Source organism: Symphalangus syndactylus, chromosome 16 (genome assembly GCF_028878055.3).
Source record: "Symphalangus syndactylus isolate Jambi chromosome 16, NHGRI_mSymSyn1-v2.1_pri, whole genome shotgun sequence".
NCBI lineage: Eukaryota > Metazoa > Chordata > Mammalia > Primates > Hylobatidae > Symphalangus > Symphalangus syndactylus.
This window is the reverse complement of record NC_072438.2, coordinates 95,695,473-95,717,798: the sequence shown is the minus strand read 5'-3', so window position 1 is coordinate 95,717,798 and position 22,326 is coordinate 95,695,473. Positions and strand designations below refer to the sequence as shown.

The window sequence follows — 22,326 nt, the reverse complement described above, 5'->3', positions numbered from 1 at the left end:
CATTTCCAAAAGGGATGAAATTCCCATCGCAAGTGTGAAGCAGGTCAGATGGCTGCCATGCGTGCCTTTGAAAAATCAACCAAGATGTGTTCAGGAACCAGAAAACTGACTAACCCAACAGGAGTATTTTTGAGTGTACATTTACTGTCTGAGCCCTTATATCTGAAGGAAATCAACTGCCTCACCACCACACTACAGTTATTTATGGAACCACTTGCTGGCTAGGCAGTGGAAGCCCCATTGATGGGCAACGCCTAGATGAGAAAGCCAATGAGCCAGTACCCACGAAAACAAATGTGCGGTTAGAATCCAATTCATGCACGTGTGAACCTCATGGGGCACAGTGCTGGGAGGGACAGGGGGGCCAAAGAAGGCCTCTCCAAGAAGGTGACATCATAGCAAAGGTGAGGCAGCACAGGTGAGAAAGGTGGGAAGGAGCCAATCCGTCCAGGGCTTCCAGACAGGAAATAATCGCCCAGTGCTCCAGTCAGGAGGAGCCTGACCTTCTGGAGGCATTGACAGTGCTCCAAAGTGGAGGGTTGGAGAGGCAGCCACGCCAGATCAGCGGGACCACTGTAAGGCCTCTGGGTCAAGCTTGATGGAAATGAAGGGAGGGCTCGGTACAGTTTTAACCCACAAATTTTTCTTACTTTCCTGGTAGATATTTGCTATTATGTTTGGCAGAGTTGGGCACCTGGAATGTTCTCTTGGTCGAGTAATTTTGACAAGAGTTCCTTTCTGTCCTCAAGGTCAGCCAGATATGCTCCCTCTTCCCATTATCCCCAACAGGTCTGCTGAACAAGTGCACCCAACTGCGTGGGTGCAACTTTTCCCATAGCATCAAATGTCTAGCTTGTGAGGGCTGCACTGTCTTGCAGGTGCTTCTATTTCTTGCTCTCAGCAGTACTGTAGTGGGGCCTGTATCTTGATAGAGGAAGGAAACCTGGGTCTTGGGGCTCAGAGGTTCTTGACACTGGCTCTCCGGTAGGATCACCACGGACACTAGAATGTTTCTGTAAAGGCCAGGGCCCCCACTCAAACCTGCCTTTCTGGGCTGTCCTGGCCCCAACTGCCTTGTTCAGGTTCTCGGGCATTCAAAGAGAAGAGTCAAGGTCAACCAACATTTATGCCGGCAGATGATCAGATTTCTCTTAGGAGAGTGGATATTTTCTTTTCTTTCCTGTAAGTCCCGAATTATAAGCTGAAAATTGTTCCCTGCTGCTCACACACAGCCCCTCTGAAAAGCAGAAAAACTTTCTGAGGTTTGAACGAGGTGTTTTAACACCATGGACAGCGCCCCGGATTCTTTGACCAGGACGCGCTTCCTAATAAAACGGCATTCCAGGTTCTAGAAAGCATTTCGGTAAAACAGGCTCAGAAACACCAGATTCAAGAGAATAACCATTATATGTGAATACATTTAAAAACAGATCACACACTCTAACAACTGAAATGTACAGAAAAGATGAAAGTGCATCCGTTAACGTTTAAATGCCCATTTCTACTGATAGCATTCATCCGCACGCTCAGCACAGCGGAACAGCTAACCTTTAGGACAGCGCCCGGGGCAGAGCCAGCACGGAACCAGCGCTGCACAGCTGTGAGGGCCAGGCTTTAGGCTCACACTGCCTGTATCTGAAACGCTGGGACGGGTATTTAACCCCCTGAACCTCGCTCCTCTTGCCTGTGAAACGTGGATGCTCCAGCGGGAGTTTCCGAAGATTGGAAGCTTGGCATGTAAAGGCCTTAGCAGAAAGCTGCCCTTGGTCTTAGGACCACTTAAATATGCAATCAGGTTTCCCTTCACCACTTTCATTAAAGCTTTTTAAAAAATATGATGCTTCTTCAATGGAGCTATTTCCTCCTTCTCTCCACACCCAAAATACAAACAAAAACACACCCACCCGCACACATTCGCACATGCACTCAGTCACATTCACAAGCATTCACACATACTCATATCTATGCTCAATATCACTCACACTCAGTCACCTGCACACTCACAATCCCCACGCACATATTCATGCATACATGCACACACACATTCACTCCCGCACCCTCACACATGCACAGCAGGCTCAGATGAATAGGAGATGTCCCTCCAGCTCTCCCACATCTCAGGGATTATGCTCAGAGCTCCTGGCACTGACGTTTGGAAAATTTGAGAGACCTCTGCCTCTAGAACACATTATTATATTATTCATTTTCTATTTCTTCTATATTTTTGAGTTTTATGTTTTTTATTAGAAAAATGATGTGTGCTCATTGCAGCTGAAGGGGGGTGAGAGAGAGAGAGAGAGAGAGAGAGAGATTTAAATACTTCTCCTGACTTCAAATCTCTCACGTCTGAGATAGCTGCTGGTTTGTTTATGTAGTTATTCCTAACTGTGGTCAACTGAAAAATAGCCCCAAATATGTCACTGTCCTAATCTCTGGCACCTGTGATTGTGACCTTACATGGCAAAAAGAAATTTTGCAGCTATGATTAAATTAAGGATCTCGAGACTGGGGATTACTTTGGATTTTCCAGGAGGACCCAGCGTCATCTCAAGGGTCCTTTAAGAGGCAGGCAGGCAGGTTGGAGAGGAGAAGGCCACGTGATGCTGGATGCAGAGGACTAAGTGATGCCCTGTGAAGGGGGAGGAACAGGCCACAAGCCAAGGAATACAGGCCATGCTGGAAGCTGAAAAAGACAAGGAAAGGGACCCTCTCCTTGGAACCTTCAGAAGAAAGCAGCCCTACCAAGACCTTCACTTTAGCCCAGTGAAACTCATTCTGGATTTCTGACCTCCAGAACTATAACGTAATAAGTTTATGTGGTTTTAAGTCACTAAGTTTGTGGTAATTTGTTACAGCAGCAATAGGAAATTAATATGCCAAATGTTTTCTATAGTGTGTGTGTGTGTGTGTACTTCACTTTTTTGGCCAAATGAAATTATATAAAGTATGTATTTTTAAAAACTTGATCAGGAGGCTGAGGCAGGAGAATGGCGTAACCCAGGAGGCGGCGCTTGCAATGAGCAAAGATCGTGCCACTGCACTCCAGCCTGGGCAACAGAGCGAGACTCCATCTAAAAAAAAAAAAAAAAGATTGCTATCAATAATTCCTATAACATTATCTTTTTTAAAAGTTTTATGGTAATCCTTTGTATGGGTGAACATATTGTATTTAGTCTATTATCAACATATGCATACTTATTATCTCTGCATTTCCACTCTTAGAAATGATCGATGAATATTCATATCCATGTCGCTTTGGCCACATATGGCTATGTTTCTGTAGGATAGACCCCGAGCGGTAGAAGGATGTCTAGGTTTGATAGACACTGTTGAATGCACTTCACACACAAGATGCTACCCACATCTTAGCAACAATAGATAACATCATCCTTTGCCCACTTTTTTCTACTGGAAATGTTCATTTTTTTCTTGATTTGATATCGATCTTTATATATTAAATATACTACTTATATGTTGGATAAGTTGCAAATATTTTCCCTCTTTGTGTTTGTCTTTTAACTTTTTCCTTTCGGCAAGAAAATGTGCTCAGTTTTTATGTCTTAGAAGTAGGAAAGGCTTTTTTAAACCCAAAAGTCTATTGGAAAAAGATTGTCTAATACATACCCTCCTATAATTACATCTAAACTTTGTAGTTTCACTTTAAAATATCTTAATCTCTAATACATCTGAAATTTGTGCGTGCATTGAGAAATAGAGATACAACTTTTTTTTTGTCTTAAAGGAAAGCCAATTATTTGTATTTTCTTCAGGTATTTGAAATACTACCTCTTTTCATCTACTAGGTTCCACAGCTATCTGGGTCTGTTTTAGTGTTCTCTGTGTGCTTATTAATTTACTATATATGAAGCCAGGTGTGGTGGCTCACGACTTGTGAGCCGCTGAGGCGGGTGGATCACCTAAGGTCAGGAGTTCGAGGCCAGACTGTCCAACATGGTGAAACTCCGTCTCTACTAAAAATACAAATTAGCTGGGCATGGTGGCACGTGCTTCTAATCCCAGTTACTCAGGAGGCTAGGGTGGAGAATGGCTTGAACCCGGGAGGTGGAGGTTGCAGTGAGCTGAGATTGTGCCATTGCACTCCAGCCTGGGGGATAAGAGAAAAACTCCATCTCAATATAATCATGATAATAATAATAATAATTTACTAGATATAAGACTCTGGGAATACAACATTCTTACAGTATTTTTGGATCTCTAGAAGGTAAACTCTTCCGTAATTCCTTTTCATTTTTTATTTTTAAAACTTTTTGAATGTTTTAATACACTTATTCTATTATTTTATGTTTTTAGTTTATTTCACTTTAATTTTTAGTCAATGGAAGTAGCCAAAACAACTCATAACAGACTCTGCCAATGTGTACTGAATACTCAAGTTTTCAGCAGAATGAGTTACATGAAAATGTGTTACTACCGGCTGAGACAAAGCAAAAGCCAGCAAAAGCCAGCACTGAGAAAGACAAAGTTGTAGACAAGGCTGGGAGCGAGCACAAGACTCTTAGAATACAAAGCACAAAATTATTCTCAAAAGAGAAGATTTGGAATGTAAAATAAAATAACAGTGCAGTTAAATAACTGCAATGAGATGCCAGATTCTGTTAAACGTGTGGAGAAGTGGCAAGGAGAAGACACTTACAATGATTGTGGAGTGTGTGTGTGTGTGTGCAGGTATACAACGGGCAATCGGGTAGACTGGGGCACTAGGTGGTAAATTTTAAAAAGCATTTAAATTTTAACTCTGAAACTTAAGGAAGACACTTATATTTAAAAATCACCAATATAACCATTTCTAGAATTAAAAGCCAAGATATGTAACTTCAAGGTAGTAGAGAATATAAAATGCCTCCTCAACCCCAGCAAAAAATTAATTAATTAAAAGACAAAGGATGAGACAATAAGGAAGTGGAAGATAAATCCAAAGAACAAGATAATAGAAGCAAGCAAAAATGTATCAATAAGATTTTTAAAAAATAGATGGTACAAGTATCCATGTAAGAAAGAAAACTTTCAGAAAGTTCTTTAAAACAAAGGCTGGGCGCAGTGGCTCATGCCTGTAATCCCAGCATTTTGGGAGGCTGAGGCAGGAGGATTGCTTGAGTCCAGGAGTTTGAGACGGGTCTGGATAACATGGCAAGACCCATCTGTACAAAAACCAACCAACCAAACAAACAAAAAAACACCACACACACACTCAGGCAAGTGCCATTTATGAGTCATGCCTACAAAAAACTGATACTAACAGGCTGGAAGTTGAAGGAAGATACTGGGAACAGAGGTCTATAATTTTGTTCTTTTAATTCAAGATTCTCTTGGCTAATCTTAGCATTTTGCATTTCTATATACATTTTAGAATCAGCTTGCTAATTTCCACAATAATAATGTGGGAATTTTACTTAGGACTGCATTTAACCTGTAGATCAATTTGAGGGAATTGTGGCGCCTATAATCCCAGGTACTCAGGAGGCTGAGGTAGGAGAATCACCTGAACTCAGGAGGCAGAGGTTGCAGTGAGCCGAGATCATGTCACTGAACTCCAGCCTGGGCAACAGATTGCAATATTGGTTTTTCCAATCCATGGAGATGACATATTCCTCCATTTACATAAATATTCTTTAATTTCTCTAAAGAGTTTTGCAGTTTTCAGTGTAAAAGTCCTATACATCTTTTGATTTATCTATTTGTAGGTATTTTATTTTTATGATATTGTAAACAATATATTTTTTAAAATCCATGTTCTACTTATTTATTGTTAGTATGCAGAAATACAATTGATTGTTTTGTGTACTGACTTTGTATTCTGTACCTTTGCTAAATTTGCTTATTGATCTGAATACTGTGTAGATTTCTTTGGATTATCTATGTACACAATTATGTTATCAGCAAATAATGAGTTTTGTTTATTTCTTTATAATTCTTTTGCCTTTATTCATTTTTCTTGTGCTTATCACACTGGATAGGACCTCCAATATAAGGGTGAATGGAAGTGTGATAATGGATATCTGTGTCTCATTTCTAATTTCATGAGAAAAAGTTTTAATATTTTATCATTAACAGGTTTACTTTAGTTTTTTTGCAAATTTTTCAATTAAATTACAGATGTACCATGCTATTTCTGATTTCCATTAGTTTTTTGTGTTTTCTTTTTAATCACAAATAGGTGTTAAATCTTATTTTAAAAACTTTTCTGTATCTACCTAGATGATCACATATTTTTCTCCTTTTTATGTTAATGTAGAAATTACATAGATTGACTTTCAGATATTAAACCCATCTTATATTGTCATAAACTCACATTAGACCTGATGTAGCATCATTTTTATATATCGCTAGATTTAGCTTATATTTTATTTAGGATTTTTGCATCAATAGTCCTAAAAGAGATTGGCCCATAATTTTCCTTTCTTGTAACATACTGGACAGATTTTGGTTCAAGGTTACACTGGCTTCAAAAGTGACTTGGAAGCTGCCTCTTCTTATTCATTCTCTGAAAGAGTTTGTGTAAGATTGGTGGCTGTAGGATGCATAGTAATTTCCCTTTCTCTATTCCTGATGTTGGTTACATATATTTTCCTTTTTTCTTTTTCTTGATCAATTTTATTGTGTGTGTGTATTCATTTTCAAAGAATGAGCATTTTTTGCTTTGTTGATTATCTGTATTGTATATTTGCCTTCTATTTCATTGATTTCTGCCCTTGTTTTTTATTGCATTCTTTCTTCTATTTTTATTTACTTATTTATTTATTTTATATTTTTTGAGACAGAGTCTTGCACTGTCGCCCGGGCTGGAGTGCAGTGGCTCGATCTCGGCTCACTGCAATCTCTGCCCCCCCAGGTTCAAGCGATTCTCGTGCCTCAGCCTCCTGAGCAGCTGGGATTACAGGCACCCACCACAATGTCCAGGTAATTTTTTTTGTATTTTGGGTAGAGACGGGGTTTCACCATGTTGGCCAGGCTGGTCTCAAACTCCTAACCTTGTGATTCGCCCGCCTTGGAATCCCAAAGTGCTGAGATTACAGGCATGTGTGCCATCAAGCCCAGCCTCTTCTATTTTTAAAAATTTGTTATTCTTTTTCCAGTTTCTCGAGGTTATGATAAAAACTAAGATTGACTTTTGGTCTTTTTTTTTTCATTGTAATATATGAATTTCAGGTTGCGCATTTTTATTTTAATGGCTGTTTTAGTCCATTCTCACACTGCTATAAATAAATATTGGAGACTGAGTAATTTATAAAGAAAAGAAGTTTAATTGACTCACAGTTCTGCATGGCTGGGGAGGCCTCAGGAAACTTACAATCATGGCAGAAAGCACCTCTTCATAGGGCAGCAGGAGAAAGAAATGAGTGCCAGCAGGGGAAATGCCAGAAGCTTATAAAACCATCAGATCTCATGAGACTCCCTCACTATCATGAGAACAGTATGGGGGAAACTGCCCCCATGATTCAATTACCTCCCACTAGGTGCCTCCCATAACACACGAGGATTATGGGAACTACAACTCAAGATGAGATTTGGGTGGGGACACAACCAAACCTTATCAATGGCTTAAAATCTTTGCCACGTTTTCATATGTCATATAGTCTTTATCACTCAGTTCCAAATATTCTCTAATATTCTTTTTGATATCTTCTTTCGCCCATAGGTTATTAGAACTGTATAGCTTAATTTTCAAACAAGTAGGGATTTTCCAGTTTTTTTTTTTTTCCCAAGCTAACTTTCTGAGAAAATTATCTTCATTATTTAAATTTTTTGAAATTTTGGGAGCTTGATTTACTGACCAGCTATAATCAATTCTGGTAAATGTTTCACATGCAATTAAAAAGAATGTATATACTATGGATTTAGAGTGCAGTATTCTATAAATGATAATTAGGCCAACCTTGCTAATTGTGTTATTCAAATTATCTGCTTTGAAATAAATGTGTTAAAATCTACCATTATGGTTGTGAATGTATTTACTTGTTCTTCATATTTTGTTAGTTTTTCTCTACATATATTTTGAAGTTCTGTTATTAGATTGATGCAGATTAAAATTTATGATATCTTCTTAGTGAACTGACCCCATCATCATTTTCAAATGTTTATCTTTAGTAACACTTCCTTGCCTTAAAGTCAACTCTGTCTGATGTTAGTATAAATATACTAGCTTTCTATGCCTATAATCCCAGCACTTTGGGAGGCCAAGGTGGGTGGATCACTTGATTCCAGGAGTTCTACACCAGGATGGACAACATGGCGAAACCCCTTTTCTACCAAAAATACAAAAAATTAGCAGAGTACGGTGGTGCATGCCTGTGGCCCAGCTACTTGAGAGGCTGAGGTTGGAGGATTGCATGAGCCTGGGAGGCAGAGGTTGCAGTGACCTGAGATTGCACCACTGTACTCCAGCCTGGATGACAGAGTGAGAACTTGTCTCAAAAAAAAAAGAATATTTATATGTATATTTATACTAGCTTTGGTTTGGTTTTCCTGGCATATCTTTTCTCATCATTTTACATTCAATCTTTTTGTGTCTGATATTTAAATTATTATCTCTTGGAAGCAGCATATAGCTGGTTTTAATAGCCTCAACTGACAATCTTAAATCTTTTTCTTTGAGCGTTTAGACCATTTATGTTTAACATAATTACTGATATAGTTATGTTTATATCTACCATGTTACTATTTTCTTTCTGTTTGATTCACCTGCTTTGTGTTCCTTTTTCCTCCTTTCATGACTTCTTTTACATTAATCAAATATTTGTATCATTTTATTTTCCCTAAGGTAACATGCCAGCTGCTATATAAACTTGAAATCTGTCATGAAATAGACATTTTGTTATAAAGGTGCAAATAATTCAAATGGATTTTTTTTTCAAATGGGTTTTTTAAGAAATAGAACACCAGAAAGGGCTCTTGAAACTTAAAAATTTATCAAAAATCTGTCTTCAATGTTGGGATGGCCAGATAATTCTTACAAATAATCGTGATGATATCTTTAAGAAACAAATGCCATGATTTAAACTACAGGAGTATTACAGAAGTGAAACTTTTAATAAAACATTACTGTATATTGTCTAGCAGTATAGTCTAGTAATAATATAGCATGCCTAAACAGATTTTATTGCTTGAATGTGAATGTGATTTAACATGAATGAAGCCTCTCTATAATTCTTGAATGAATAAAAAGGTCAGGAGAGAAAGACTATAGGATATTTTGATAAATATAAAAACGGTACTTGAGAGTATTTCTTTCTAAATTTTAAAAAGCTTCTAGAACTAGGGATAGAATATCATTTTCTTAATAATGTAATAACCCAGTGGAACCAGCAACTAAAGAATATTTAACAATTAAAGAATATAATTATTTTCATTAAAATCAAGAACAAGAGAAAATGCCTACTATTACTCATATGGTTCATCATTGATTTGCATTTGCATTGTCTAATGACTTCAGACAATGCAATAAGATAAGAAAAATATGAAGCTGCATACTGCGAAGTAGGAAATGATATTATCTGTCTTTACAGATGATTTGATTGTCTATCTGAAAAATCCAAGGAAATCAATTGATTAACACTACTTTAATTGATAACAAACTCTAATTGGATGGTTGGTTAGCAATCCAAGACACAGAAATCAATATTTTTCCAACATAGCAGCAATAACTTGAAAAGCTAAAAAAACTACATATTTTCATTTAGAAATATGTAAATACTAGCAATAAACTTAAAAAATGTGCAGAGTCACTGCAAAGTAATTAACACTTTACTTCAAGACATACAATTTTTGAATAAGACAGCATTCTTCTGGATTGGAGACTTGTATGCCTTTTTTTGAATTATAGAACCACAAATTTACACAATAAAATATGATTTTAAGCCTCTCTCATGCTCATGCTCATCGGCAACTTCACATACTTTTAGTTGTACATTTACATCTAAACACAAACATATAGCTTTCATAAAAATAGAATCATACTGAATATGCTATTCCCCAGGTTGCTTTCCATTCAAGAACACATTTAGGAGTTCTTTTTATGGTTGTATAGTTATATCTCATTTTTAACTCCTACATAGGATTTCATAGTATGGATATGCATGATTTATTTACATATTTCCTTTCTAATGGATTGTTTATAATCTTTTAATTTATTAAAGCTATTTACATATTATAGATATCAAACCTATGTCTATTTATTTTTTGAATTTTATTTTATGTTTTAATTTTAACTTAAAATTTTTAATTTCAATAGCTTTAAGAGTCCAAGTGGTTTGGGGTTACATGGATGAATTGCATAGTGGCGAAGTCCAAGATTTTATTGTACCCATCACCCAAGTAGCGCACTTTGTAGTTATAGGTAGTTTTCTATCCCTCACGCTCACCCACCCTCCCCCATTCTGAGTCTTCAACGTCCACTATACCACTCTGTATGCCTTTGCATACCCATAGCTCAGCTTCCACCATAAGTGAGAACATGCAATATTTGGTTTTCCATTCCATTCCTGAGTTACTTCACACTGGATAATGGCCTGTAGTTCAATCCAAGTTGTTGAAAAAGACATTATTTCATTTTTTTATGGCTGAGTAGTATTTCATATATATATTTTCTGTATCTACTCACTGTTTGACGGGCACTTAGGTTGATTCCATATCTTTGCAATTATGAATTGTGCTTCGATAAACATACATGTCCAGTTGTCTTTTTGATTTAATGACTTCTTTTCCTTTGGGTAGATACACAATAGAGGGATTGCTGGGTTGAATGGTAGATTTACTTTTAGTTCTTTGAGAAATCTCCAAACTGTTTTCCATAGAGAATGTATTAATTTACATCCCCACTAGCAATGTATGAATGTTCACTTTTCATCACATCCATGCCAACATCTATTGTTTTTTGACTTTTTAATAATGGCCATTCTGGTTGGGGTAAGGTGGTATCTCACTGTAATTTGTATTTCCCTGACTATTAGTGATGTTGAGCATTTTTTCAAACATTTGTTGGCTGCATTTATGTCTTCTTTTGAGAATTGTCTACTCATGGAACTTGTTCACTTCTTAATAAGATTATATTTTTTCTTGCTGATTTGTTTGAGTTCTTGTAGATTCTGGATATTAGTTCTTTGTCCGAGCCATACTTTGCAAATATTTTCTCCCATTGTGTAGGTTGTCTGTTTACTTTGTTGATTTTTTCTTTTCTTGTGGAGAAGCTATTTAGTTTAATTACATCCCATTTATTTATTTTTGTTTTTGTTGTTTCTTAGTCTCAAATTCTTTGCCTAGGCCAATGTCCAGAAGAGCTTTTTTCTAGGTTTTCTTCTAGAATTTTTTTATGGTTTCAGGTCTTAGATTTAAGTCTTCAATCCATTTAGAGTTAATTTTTGTATATGGTGAGAGACAGAGACCCAGCTTCATTCTTCTACATGTGGCTATCCGATTTTCCCAGCATCATTTATTGAATAGGGTGTCTTTCACCGGTTTATGTTTTTGTGTGCTTTGTCAAAGATCAATTGATTGTAAGTATCTGGCTTTATTTATGGTTCTTTATTCTGTTCCATGGGTCTATGTATCTACTTTTATACCAATAACATGCTGTTTTGGTTACTATAACCCTTGTCGTATAATTTGAAGTCAGGTAATACGATGCCTCCAAATTTGTTCTTTTCATTTAGCATTGTTTTGGAGATTCAGGCTCCTTTTTAGTTTCATGTGAATTTTAGGATTTTTTTTTTAATTCTATGAAAAATGATGTTGGTATATTAATAGGAATTGCATTGAATCTGTAGATTGCTTTGGGCAGTATGGCCATTTTCACAATATTGATTTTTCTAATCTATAAGCATGCGATGTACTTCTATTTATTTGTATCATCTATTATTTCTTTTAGCAGTATTTTGTAGTTCTCCTTGTAGACATATTTCACCTTTGTGGTTAAGTATATTCCTAGCTTTTTTGTGGTTATTATAAAAGGAATTGAGTTCTTGATTTCATTCTCAGCTTGGTCATTGTTGTTGTATAGCATTGCTATGGATTTCCCTACACTGATTTTATAACCTGAGAGTTTATTGAGTTTATTTATGAGATCTAGGAGTCTTTAGGGTTTTCTAGGTATATAATTATATCATCAACAAACAGATAGTTTTGACTTCCTCTTTTCCAATTTGAATGTCTTTTTGTTTCTTTCTTTTGCCTGATTGCTCTGGCTAGGACTTCTTGTATTAATTATTATATGTATTTAGCACAAGTTCATAAAATCCATTTATAGAATCTAAAAATGTAATATAATACATTTAAATTTATAGAACTCCATTGGGGTTTTGTTCTTGAACTTACCGAAATTGTCCTGATTTATCTAGAACAATACATTTCCTTGAATATACAAGACTTTTTTGGTAAAATAACATTTAATTTTGGAGGAGAGGTATCCTCTTACTAGATAGTAAACATCAATTTACAGTCTAATAATCAAAACAGTATTATTTTGGTCAAAAATAAATAGACCAATCACTGGAACTCAATAGAAACTTCAGAAACGTACTCAAGCTTCTGTAAGAATTTATGATATCATAATCTCAATAACTGGAGAAATAGCATATTGGAATGAATTATCATTTAGAAAAAAACAAATTTCCCATCTCATGTCTTACACAAAATAAATTCAAAATGCACTAAAGTTTTGTTTTGCTTTTTTTTCCTCTGGAGACAAGGTCTCGCTCTATTGCCCAGGCTGGAGTACAGCAGTGTGATTATAGTTCACTGCAGTCTCGAACTCCTCAAGCAATCTCCCACCTCAGCCTCTGGAACAGCTGTAACTACAAGCGCATGCCACCACATCTGGCTAATTTTTAAATTTTTATTTTGTAAAGACGCAGTCTCGTTATGTTGCCCAGGCTGGTCTTGAACTCCTGGACTCAAGTGATCCTCCTGCCACAGCCTCCCAAAGTGCTGATATTATAGGCATGAGCCACTGCACCTAGCCTGCATTAACGTTTTAAATGTGAAGTGTAAAGGCAGATGGTGAATATATGTATTTGATTGGGTGAGGAAATTCTAAGCATGACTCATGGTCAGAAAAAGTACTCTATGAATATTTTTCCCCTTCACAGTGGTTGGTCATTATTCTCAAAATATTATACTAACCCACTGAACCACTGCTTTATGTTTCATGATCCACTAGTTGGAAACTTTTTTTGTCTTCAAATCTTTCTCTCATAAAAAACTTACATATTTAGAAGATTTATCCAATAACGGGCTTACATTTACCATAAATATCATTTTTTTCTCCCATGAAATTATAGGTCACATTTTAGACATCAAGAGAGTTTCAGTCCTAAGAAGTTACAATTTGAAATTAAACTTATCTAGTTTTTAAAAACTTCTAATCTAGCAGGATATAAATAATGTGCTAGTGTTGGCAATAACTGTTCATAGGTGTTTCAAAAATTTGAATTCTGGAAATGAATTCCCTCGGCAGCATGTTTTGTTTGCTTCAGGCATTTTGCAAATACAATACTTTTAGAACACAGCTTTCTATCACCCCCATGAAATAATTTGAGAACCACCTTTATGATTTGTCATTTGATTGTTTAGCCTTGAAATTGATTCATCTGTCTTACTAGTCAAGCCTTTAACTAATAATATAATTACAGCATTTATGCATGTATTTCTTATGACACTCCAAACTTCACAAACTCCTCCTTAGGAATTAGTGTAAAAGAAAGAGGTGAAATTTCTCCCATCTCCCTCCAATAGCTGTGTGCCTTCTGGAAAACATGTGCTATGATCTGTGTCTCTAAAATATGCTGAGTGCTTTGTCCTGAAAAGAGTCAGCTTCTCTGGAAAAAAAGTTAGCCAAGATCCCTCTCTAACTTTATGATGAGAAGTATCATTCCAGTTGAGAAGCACAAGTCCCATTCAAAAGAAATGGAAGTGAATTTTACAAAGATTATGTCATTGACCTGAAGAGGCAGACAAAGCAAATTGAATATATCTTCTTGTACCATATGTGACAGTTTCTTTGAAAGTTTTAGGGCCACGAATATGACTTTCCTAATTAAGCAACCCATTTCAGCTTTTTTTCCTTTTGAGATAAGGTCTTGCTCTGTCACCCGGGCTGGAGTGCAGTGGTGTAAACGCAGCTCACTGCAACCTTCACCTCCCGGGCTCAGGCAACCCTCCCCAGTAGCTGGAATTACAGGTGCACACTACCATGCCCGGCTAATTTTTAAAAATGTTTTGTAGAGACAGGGTTTTGCTATATTGCCCAGGCTGTCTCAACTTCCTGGCCTCAAGTGATCCTCCCACTTTGGCCTCTGAAAGTGCTGGAATGAGCCACCACACCTAGCCAATCTTTTAATTTTTACTTAGTAGCTGCTTACATTTTCAAGCAAATGTGAAAACCTAAGTCTTTTGTGCTCTACGCTGATGTCTTCTTGAATGTGGTCTGGCTCAGAGCTCAGCATCTTTGGCGTTGACTCAGTTACTCCTTAAATATTTACAGTCCTCAATACTTTTCTTGTCCTCAGCCTCACTCTTTTGCTGTTTGGAGCACTCGGAAGTGAATAATGTCTCTCTCAGTTTAGTTTGAGACTTTTGTGGAGAGTTTCTGCCCTGTGAAGCTGGGGATGCCTGCTGCAATCCCTGTTGCATTGCCGCTCCTGGGAAGCACAAAGGAGTGGAGAGGCAGCGGGGTGAATTTACACCACGCCAGCGTGTGTTCACTGAGGGCTTCCTGCCTGCAGGCCACGGAGCTGGGTCCAGTGAAGGGCTCAGATTCCGGGGGCAAGGCTCCTGCTGGGACAAAGCCTATAGTCCACTGGGGATGCTGAGCAAAAGGGTGAAAATTAAAAAGTGGAAGAGCTAACGTAATTCAAGGCAATAAGAAAAGCCCTATTATTCATTTTCACAATCACCACCGTAATTTTCACAATTGTTACAAATTTCTCTCTCCTAATTTCATTACTTTAAGGTTGATGCGGCCAGGAAAGCTTTACAGAGGTTTTGGTTGGACCTGGGTCTGGAAGGCTGGCACTGCGCTGGGAGAGGCAAAGGTGACGTTAGGGGAGTGTCCAGGATACACTGCACCCTGAGGCACAGGTCAGAGACAAGGCAGCCCGAGGCTTGCGCAGGTGCTATGGGCAAACCAGCTCTAGTAGGTTCCAGGCTTCAGCAAGTGGGTGAGTGGCTAAAAATCAGGCTGGTCTGGAGATGAAGGTCTAGGATTAGGGAGGCTCAGTGGCTTTGTTTTTATTCAGTCAACAACTATGCATTGGACACAGCTGTCTGCCAGGCCCTTTGCTGAGTTTTTCCATACGAGTGGACAGAGTTGGCATCATCGCTGTCCCCAGGTACAGGCAGCTAATGCAGGGACATAAGTGAGTAAACCTGCAATGAACTGACCATGTGTCAAAGGACTAGAGACACAAGAGAGGGCCTCCCCGAGGACAGCTGAGCCAGATTCCTGGGGTGACAGAAAGTTGGGGGGGAGCTTGAGCGGCTCACGGACAGCTTTCCCAGACAGAGAGGGCAGTGCTCAGGCTCTGCAGCGTGGAAGCAGGTTGCAGCCGAGGGTCTGAAGGGGTTCGGGGTGGCTGGGGTAAGAGTGCCAGCAAGGTAGTGAGAACACAAGAACCTAGAGAAGGAGGAGAGAGTGGAATCGTGACAAATGGACCCAATGGAGGTGTCCAGGCAGGGGCTGGACCACTGACGGTAAGGTAGAGGTTGTGGAAAATGCCCCTGAATGAGAAACTGTGCAATGCACATGACAATTTGTGTCAATGGTGAATCTTTTCCGCTGTTTCCAGTCTCTAGAAACTCTTTTATTACAGAACAATTGGCTGTGTTCTACAAAGCTAGCATCCCTCCGAGGTGACTCACGTTCTACCCGCTGCTCACTCTGTCAGTAACACTGATGTTTTTTTACACAGAATATTGAACACCTGCCCTGAAAACCTTGCTTTATGCCTGCTCTCAGGTACAGGAATAACGCTGGGGCCGTGAGGGAGTCTGACCGTCAGTCCTGATTCTGAGCCCGTGATGGGAAGCGCCACGGGGCTGGATTCCTGCCATCCATTGCTGGCCATGCACCCTGCACCCACCACATGGGAAGAACCACAGCTAGTAGAGTCATTGAATAACTGAATATTAAATGCACAAGGAGATGTGCGTTTAAGAACCAAGAGGGAGCTGGCCACAAAGACAGGGCAGAATTTTTGACAGTGTTGAAATTTTTTTTCTTCTTGTTTCTGGACAACTTGAAGTCAGAATATCCAATGCCCTTTAAGCATTCTTATGATAAAAAGCAATCACCTTATTAGTGGCTGTGTTTAAAGCTAGCCAGACTGAGGTGGTAAACAGCACTCCATTTATTAGTGTAGGGGCTGCGAACCTAAGCACCAACAGGGACCTCCACGCGTGGACTGGGCCATGGTGAGAGAGAGGCACGGGGCGTGGTGCATGGGAGACGCGTCTTTGGTCTAAAGGATGAGTGAGATGGTATTAGAACCTCCCATTCCTGCTGCATCAAGATGTCAAAAAAAGAAGAAAAATAGAGCCTCCCATTTATTCTCAAGTGTTCTATCTGTCCTCTTAGTCAGGAGCTCACACATCCCACCCTCACCACGTGGCTTGCAGGGCTCCCTGACATTGTGTTGGCCAATGGTATGGAATTTGGCATGACATTGCTATATCCAGCAGAATCTTGAGGGCAAATGTGTAGTTTTGCCATGTCTCACCTTCCTTTGCCATTGACTGAGATGGGTTGCTACTCCAGCCTGGGTGCCCAAACACGGAAGACGAGATGAGGGGTAGTGCCTGGGAGGAGAGCCACCACCAATGTGTGCCATGTCGTTCCTATGAGCCACTGAGGTCCTGGGGATGTCTGTTACTGCAGCATAAATGAGCAAGAGCTAACTAATAAAGAGATTAACATTTAAACATTAAAAAACATAGAGTGGGCCAAACAAAGCACACCCTGGGCCACCATGCTCTTTGACACATCATGACTACTTCCCACCTTCCAGAGAGGTGCATGGGATCTTCCACAGTGCTAGGCAGGCTGCCCCTTTCCTTTCCTTTTTCCTTTCCTTTCCTTCCCCTCCTCCTCCCTCCCTCTCCCCTTCCCCTCCCCCTCCCCTCCCCCTCCCCTCCCCTTCCCCCTCCCCCTCCCCTTCCCCCTTCTCCCTCCCCCTCCCCTTCCCCCTTCCCCCTCCCCCTCCCCCTCCCCTCCCCCTCCCCCTCCCCTCCCCCTCCCCTCCCCTCCCCTCCCCCTCCCCCTCCCCTCCCCCTCCCCCTCCCCTTCCCCCTCCCCTCTCTTTTTCCAGACAGGGCCCTTACTCTGTTGCACAGGCTGGAGTGCAGTGGCACCATCATAACTCACTGCAGCCTTGACCTCCTGGGCCCAAATGATTCTCCCACTGCAGCCTCCTGAGCCTAGGATCATAGGCATGCACCACCACACCTAATTTTTTTTTCTTTTTTTAATAGAGACAGGGTCTTCCTATGTTGTCCAGGCTGGTCTCCAACCCCTGGGAAACATAGGAAGATCCTGTCTCTATAAAAAAAAAAAAAAAAAAAAGAAAAGAAAAGAAACAGAAAAAAGAGGCCAGGCGCAGTGGCTCACGCCTGTAATCCCAGCACTTTGAGAGGCCGAGGTGGGCAGATCACCTGAGGTCAGGAGTTTGAGACAAGCCTGGCCAGCATGGTGAAACCCCGTCTCTACTAAAAATACAAAAAAATTAGTCAGGAGTGATGGTATGCACCTGTAATCCCAGCTACTCAGGAGGCTGAGGCAGGAGAATCACTTGAACCCAGGAGGTGGGGGTTGCAGTGAGCCGAGATTGTGCCACTGCACTCCAGCCTGGGTGACAGAGTGTGACTCTGTCTCAAAAAAGAAAAGAAAAAAGTGACCCTCCATCTCAGCCTCTGTGCCTGGCCTAAGACAGGTTGCCAAGATCACTACCAGTATGTGCTGTCCTTTCTCAAGGTGTCTTCAAGGAGAAGTACACCATGGACAGCCCCCTGGCAGTAACACACCTCCTGCAATCCTCTTTGTGTAGGAGGATTTGTTCTCCTGGCCCCTCCTTCCAATACCAACATCTTGGACTACAGTTGTAAAGCAGAGTCCAGACCTAGGGTCAAGGTCCTCAAATACTCCCATGGAAGAGACCACGTCCTCCCAGCTGCATGGAGGCATTTCACAGCTAAAACCACTCTTCCAATTCAAGGAAGTAAATGAATGGACAACAGCTGTGAATAATGTCTTCTGTGTTTTTCCCTAAACACTGGTTTTGTGGTCATGTCTTTGCCGGTGCTGAAACACTTTTTCACAACCAATGATTATGTATGTGACTAAAACCTTGGAAATGGATTGCCTCGGTCACTCACTCATTTTCAAGGATGCCACCACCATGTTTAGAATGTGGCTGTCCCATGCTTCTCCCCACCCTTGCCCCTGGCCTTTGTGCTTCTGTGCCCGTTGTGATTTTAGCCATTATCTGTGTAATGGCTAAAATTCAGAAGGAAAGTAAAATTACAAGCAGTATTTTTCTCAACAAACAGCCCACTGGTGACCTAGTGAGGGCACCAGCCATCGCCTGCGCCTGTCCTTCTGGTGGCACAGAATTCACCGGAAAGGTCTCGGCCAGCCAGGCTCTGTGTCCAGCCTCTGTCTGTGTCTCTAAGGGGGGGCCTGCACCTCCCGGGCTGCCTGGCAGGGCCTGTGAGGCCTCACTGTCATGAGAAAAGAATCCACAGGTCTGTAAACTTGCTATTTTTAGGCCTCAGTGGACTTGCGCCAGTTTCCTGAGTGTAGTAATTACCCAGATATTTTATTGAATAGGGCCTTGAAAACTTAAAACACACACCTCAAACCTACTCAGAAATTTAAACAGGTTTAAAATGCCATGCAGCGAATTCTCAAAGACAAATGACAAAGCCACGTCTCCATCCACCTCCCCACACACCCTCAAGCTGCTCTTACCCTGCTTCTCTGCACTTTCCACACCCGTCCCCGCCCGGGTGAGCTCACCCCATGCAGCTCTGCTACATGCCAGCCAGGCAGGGCTTGCTCCCTGATGGTCCTTTCCAGACTGGCTTCTCTTCTAAATGCAAGCCTCTGTACCCAACTGTCTCCTAGGGATGTAGGAAGGACATCTCCAACCTAGCGTTTCCTAAAGAGGGATGCTTCCTGCTCCACCCGGTGCCCCCCACCTCAGTAAATAAGACTTTCATCCATGGCTGAGGCCACCAACCTGAACGGATGCTTTGTTCACTCTTTGCCTCCCTCCCCGTTCAGTCCCTATGGCTGGCTCTACTTCAAAATCCATGCTGCATCCAAATCCACGCTGCTCCCCATTCAACCCCCACCTCCAGAATCTCCTGCCGGACTGCCATAGCCTCCTAACTGAGCCCCTGTCCCAGTGGGTCCCCTGCCCAGTACTGTTGCACACGGCATGTAATCTTCTAGAGTATGTCAATTTGACCTTGATCGCCTGACTCACAAATCTCCAAGTCTTCACCTTCTTACCACGGGGGAAGGAAAGCCTGGCCTGCGATGAAGGCGCACAAGTCTGTGGGTGGTTTCCTTTCCGAGGCCCATGAGGCTGCACTTCCCTCTGGTTGTTAAGTGTGATGTATAGAAGATAATGACTCAAGTGCCTGGATTAGCACTTATGGGGACTAGCAATGCCCCCGGCCTACCCTGAAAGTCCGGGCTTGAACAACAGAACAAAACAGACACTCAGAGGGTTTGGCAGGGAATAGAGAATGATCAGAGAAAAATTAATTAGTTCATTAGAGCTGGGAGCAGGAGAGCCATTCTCTTCCATTAGTGGGGATGTTAGAGCCCAAACCAAGAGCAGAAAGCATGGAGCAGAAGCCGTGGACTGATTCTTCCTTCAGTTAGAGGAAGCAACAGGAGAAGCAGAAGACTGAAAGAAAACTCCAGCTTCTTTAAGAATCACGGAAAAGAAACAGTGGACGGGTAGCACACACAGAATAGGTACGCCGCGCTGCTCCCTCTTGGAAGCACTTCATGGACATGCCTGCTTTTCATCTTCACGTACTCCCAAGCATGAGTTACAACAATTTCCCCCATTCTGAGGCCGCCAGTAAGTTTAATCAGTTTGCCTGAGGCCACACAGCTAGGAAATGGCAGAATGACGGCAAAGTCAGGCAAATTCGTTCCACAGCCCCTGTTCTTAACAAAAACAGAAATCTAAATTTGAGAATGGGCTGTATGCCCTGTTGAAAGACTCTTAAAACAGAGAGAAAATCCAGCAAACCTACCCTGAGATGGATGTCTGGGTTCCTTCCCATTTCCTAGAACTGCTTATCTGCGCGGAGCCATGCTTACTAACCCGTTGCCCTTGATGCCGGTGAGGCTTGGTGCTGGGCTGCCAATGACCTCAGTTACGGGGCATGGCAAACTTGGTGACTTCAGCTGCAGGCAGTGTCTGGGGAAGTGGTGCCTGCAGTCTGGTGTGCTGTAATGTAAACACCCAGGAAGGCTTCTGGTTGTTGCTTTAGGCCCAAGGCAGGGAGCCAGGAGAAATAGAGAAGGGTAGGGGTCTTCATTAGATGAGAAAGGAATATTGAAAAGTGAGGATTTTTCTGTTTCACTTTCATTTTATTTGACCTTTTACATTGTAAATTATATTCATTTAAAAAAATAAAGAAAAAGAAACATTTCTCCAATAAATGGAATGCAGTACACATGTTAAAACAGGCAGTGAATGTGAAGCTACACAGTGATTATAAAATGAACGCACCATCTTACTTGCTCAGGCAGTGTTCCCATGTTCACGATCTAAGGCATCCTGTTCCGACCTCCTTGGTGGAAACCTGGAAGCTCTCTGAACTTTCCTCTCTCCCTCTTCCACGTTGAATCAATTACAGAGCCCCAAAGATTTTACCTCCTAAACATGTTGTGGCAAAGTCAGTGTGCTGTGTTTGCCAGACTCAGTTCCTTTTTGTTCTGGGCTCTCAGCTGGACTATATATTCCAGCCTCCCTCAAGTTGGATGGGGCCACATGTCTGAGTTCTGGCCACCAAAATATGCATGTGAGTGATGTGCCGGCCACCCCCCAGACCTGGACCCTAAACCTCCTGCAGGACGTTCCATCCTATTTCTTCCCCTCACCCCTTTGCTGGCCCTCTGCAGAGAACTAGCTGAAAACTCCAAGGCCCAAGGGAATGGCAGAACTTCTGCATGAAAGAGCCAGGATTCCTGAATGACTGTGTGGAGCAGAGTTCTCCTTCCCCATACCCCAGGCCCCATGCAGGCCCAGTGGACTGGGAAGTGAATAAGAAATAAACTCTTAACATGTCATGCCACTCTGATTTGAGATCGTTTCTTATAGCAACTACAATGACTGACCCTAATTTATTTTCTCCTAAATAATCCTTTCCATACCTAATACTGTGCCCATTACTGATTTTCTATTTCCCTCAACAGGCCATACCCCCAACCTTTACCTCCATCTTCAATCTTGGCCTCTCATAATTCCATCTGTTAAGACAAAGTGAACTTTTCTTAAAATGCATGTTGGACCATACCCCTCTTCGGGGTACATCTTTTAATGGTACCCCCAAAAGTGCTATCCGTGGCACACCCTTCCTGTGCCTGGCCTTGGCCAACAGCCTCACATTGGATTTCTGCTGCCGTGCTTGGCTCCTGGCCACTGAGAGCCCTGGGGAATTTCTGTCCTCAGGGCTGTGTCTCCTGACATTTCTCATCCTGGAATGTCCTTCCTCTGTTAGGCTAATACTCTGCATCTTCTAGGATCAGTTCGGCAACACCTCTGGGTTCCCTTGCCCTGTCTCCCACTAGTACCCTGCACATGTGTGTACATCACACACATCTCTGTTTGTTGAGCTGAGAGCTTCTTTGGGCCCTCACTCAGAGACGGAATTTGTCATCTGTATGTGTTTGACGCCGGGGCCCAGCAACTACCCCTAGTCATGATAATCCAAAGTGTCTCCAGACGTGGCCACATGTCCCCTGGGAGACAAAGTCAGCTCTGGTTGACAATCCTGCTTTAGACTGGTTGGAAAGAAGAGGCATTTCTTGTGGGTTGTATTCTCCTGGTGGGGCTACTCTATTCAAGGTCGAAAACCGGATTTCATCAGATTATTCAAGCCTCTGTAGCAGGCCAAAAAGTGTCTTCCCAAAATTCACGTTCACCCAGAACCTCAGAACAAGACCTTATTTGGAAATAAGGTCTTTGCAGGCTCTCAGAAACAGACTCATATGGACTGAATTCAGAAGAGATTGCAGGTGGCAGACACTGGCTCGACATGAGACCTACTTCCTGCTTCTTTACTAACAGACCC

General features: G+C 41.3%; 1 long non-coding RNA gene across 1 annotated transcript; it reads right to left on the bottom strand.

The window, feature by feature from the left end:
- Positions 1 to 630: 630 nt before the first annotated feature.
- On the bottom strand, positions 631 to 22,183 carry LOC129465041 (uncharacterized). The gene is made up of 3 exons (XR_008651847.2): positions 19,360 to 22,183; positions 16,728 to 16,879; positions 631 to 1,237 (listed from the first exon to the last, which is right to left on the bottom strand). It is a non-coding gene; the product is annotated as an uncharacterized lncRNA (long non-coding RNA).
- Positions 22,184 to 22,326: the final 143 nt, after the last annotated feature.